This window comes from Myodes glareolus, chromosome 22 (genome assembly GCF_982192425.1).
Source record: "Myodes glareolus chromosome 22, mMyoGla1.1, whole genome shotgun sequence".
NCBI classification, from domain to species: Eukaryota; Metazoa; Chordata; class Mammalia; order Rodentia; family Cricetidae; genus Myodes; species Myodes glareolus.
Window position 1 is genome coordinate 7,771,033 of NC_142047.1, and position 3,262 is coordinate 7,774,294.

General features: G+C 48.8%; 1 long non-coding RNA gene across 1 annotated transcript; it reads right to left on the minus strand.

Moving 5' to 3' along the window:
* Positions 1 to 2,928, minus strand: LOC148118401 (uncharacterized). The gene is made up of 2 exons (XR_015735957.1): positions 2,432 to 2,928; positions 1 to 1,899 (listed from the first exon to the last, which is right to left on the minus strand). It is a non-coding gene; the product is annotated as an uncharacterized LOC148118401 (long non-coding RNA).
* Positions 2,929 to 3,262: the final 334 nt, after the last annotated feature.

Consider the following 3,262-nt stretch of genomic DNA (forward strand, 5'->3'; position numbering starts at 1 on the left):
TGTTTTTATTGTTTTTATTGTAACACATTCTTACATATACACAGGTACATATGTCATGGTAAGATTGGGAAACAAGGAAAGACCAAGGTCCCAGTACTTTCTCGGAATGTTCATTCAGCCCTTTTGGAACAGGGCCTAGCTGTCCTGGGGCTCACAGATGGTTGGCTGACCAGAGAGCCCCAGGGAGCCTTAGGGACTGCTATGAAGCTTACGTAATTTACAACCTAATATTTTTAAACAATTATCTAACTTTCCGATTCTCCAACGTGATGCTACACCTGGAAGGTAAAGATCAGCAACAGCATCTCCGTCCTCTCTGCTGCTGTCCACCCTGGCCTATCGGAGAGTAAGTATGTTTGACTTTAGTGAGCCTCCGTGTGGGCTTTAAGAATCAGTCAGCTGTTTTTATTGTTGTTTTGTTTTCTTTTTATGTTGCAAGCGATCACTCAGGTAGAAAGGTTCATCAGTGTATTGTAGGAGAAAACCTTAGAAAACATTTAGTCAACATCCTTTTTCAGCTGGGAATAGGAGCCTCCGTGATCTTGTCTGTGATCACACAGTTAATTGTCTCGCTGCTGGGACAAAATGACTGACAAGAGCAACTAAGGAACAGAGTTTGTGGGGCCAGTCCATTGTGGTGGGAAGGCACGTGGCCGGTGCACCTGCTGTCAGGAGGCCGAGGAAAGCCGGTGCTCAGCTCACCGCCTCCTCTGTGCAGTCTAGGCCACAGCCTGGAGAATATGCTGCCACCCTCGGTGGTTCCCCTGTCTTAGGAAATCTTTCTGTGAACGCATTCTTACATATACACAGGCACATATACACAGTTGATCTGTGCCTCAGTTTCTCTCCTGGAGTGTGTGTGTGTTAGAGCTTTCATTGTCGCTTCTAACAAAAAATTCTGAGATAATTGGGTTTATTTGGACTGTTGATCAGATCATTGGGTCCTGTTGATTAGAGGTATGTCATGGTAAGATACGGAAACAAGGAAAGACCAAGGTCCCAGTACTTTCTTGGGATGTTCAGCCCTTTTGGAACAGGGCCTAGCTGTCCTGGGGCTCACAGATGGTTGGCTGACTAGAGAGCCCCAGGGAGCCTATATGTGTGAGAAACACACATATACAACATACCCTATGCCTAAGAAAGAGTTGTTAAGAGAACTCAGTGGTCGAGAGCGGTGGCTGGAGAGTTGACTCGGTGGTTAAGAGCACTAGAACACTAGTTGCTCTCCCAGAGGACCCAGGATTGATTTCCAGTACCAACATGGTAGCTCACAACCATGTAACTGTAGTTCTGAGAAATTTAGTGTCCTGTTCTAACCAGCTCAGGCACCAGGCATGCCCACGGGTGCACAGATACACATACAGGCACAACGCCCAAGCCCAAATGAAAGTGTTTTAAGGAAAAAACATCATGCTCCTCCAGCCATCCCTCCATGTGCTCCGTGTCCAGGAGATGGGCAGCTCCATCATGGTCATCGAGTCATCCCATGATGTATGTGTGTCCTAGAAGACACATCTGCAACCCCATCCCAGATCCACAGGATGATGCTGAGGTCACCAAGAGCATCAGCACACCTAAAGACCTGAATGAATTTCCTCGAGCGTTCAGGGAGCTGTCACATGACACTATCAACACCGTGGTCTCTACCCCGAACCAGAACGCTGACTATGACAACAGCGTGGACGGTCCTCCGATCAGTAGCCTAACGATGACAGCAGCGTGGCTGCTCCCCCGTTCAGAAAGTTGAGAATGAAGACAGCATAGGCACTGGCATGCGTCCATGAACCAGAACACTGACTATGAAAACAACAAAATAATAACCTTTGAAGAGTCGCCATCTACCTCTAGAGAGGACCAGTCCCTGCAGACAGCTGTATCCTCCAAGAAGCAGAGAAGGCACTGGAAAAGGGTGAGGAAACAAATCCGTCAGCTGTGTTGCTGCTGATTCTCTGCCTCCTCACTCCAAAGGAAGAAGACCTAGTCCCCAGGTGAGGGACAGGGAGACATGGAGTCCCAATGAGACCAGGTAGGCACACCCAGTGACTTCTAGTGCATTCGATCTTTGCTTTTGCCACTGATATGCTGTACCATTTATAGGACACGAACCCTAATGTCTGTGACCCTAGAAGAAGCTTTCCCACTCTACCCCTTTATATAGATTCTGGGAAAGTTGAGCCTGAAGCAGACAATCAGAGGGTGCAACCAGGGGCTATGGAGGGGTTTGGGCTTGGGGAAGGGTGAAGCCAAAATAGAACAGCTCTGAAGGGGTAGAGCCACAATAGGACAGCTCTGCCTGGGAGAGGTGAGCCACAATAAGACAGCTGGGAGGGCAGGGGTAAAGCCAAAATTGTACAGCTCTGTAGGCTGGAGCTGCAATGGGACTGCTCAGCACTGGAGGAAAGGTGTCCTGACCATCGGGAAGCCAGCCTACCTGAAGCTGGGGTGCAGTGGGGGATGGTCTTCCCGCAGGATATAGGAGTCCTGCTCCTCTCCTGGAGAGCAGCTACAGCTGAGTTCTGCTCTGCTCCCTTACTAGAGCGTCCTAGCAGAGCTATATGCCTCTTCTGTCCCAAGATGTTTCTTCTGCTAGCACTCTGCCAAAGGGAAGCCCCCTGCAGAAATGTAGCAATCTCCTCCTGCTCCAGCGAAAAGTTGTTACTTTTCCTCAGCTGGCCTTGCTCAGCCCCTTTAAGGAGCATCCTAGCAAGGTTCTTCTGCTCTTCTCTGCCTTGCTGAGGCCCTCTGTGGAGCGTCTCAGCAAGGCTTTTCAGCTCAGTCCCCTAAGAGACTTCCCAGCCAGGTTCTTCTGCTGCGTGCTGGTGAATGAAGGTCTTCACCCAAGACTCTTTTGAGAAAGAGATTCATTTGAGATGGAGAAGTCCAGGAGAGCTGATCCTCTTCCAGGGAGAAATTAAAGGCAGCTCTCAACTGAAGGGGTGGAGGGCTTCTTAGGGGCGGAGTTTTCCCAGGGAGAAAGGGGATTGGTTAATTTTTCTCTGCTCAGGGATTGGCCAATATAGCAGTTCAGGGGCAGAGATGGCTCTGACTTCATGGCCAAACTGTGTTTCTTTCACGAGTCTTTTTTAGCTTTTTGACTCTAATCATAGGACCAAGGCATATTTCTTTCACTGACTCTGATTCTAGGGACAAAGGGTGTTTCTCTGTCACTAGTTTCAGAACCAGGGTACATGTCTTTAGTCCTGGGTTCAGGGATAAAGATGTTTCTTTCCTGGCTCAGGCCTCAAATACAGGGTGTGTTTCT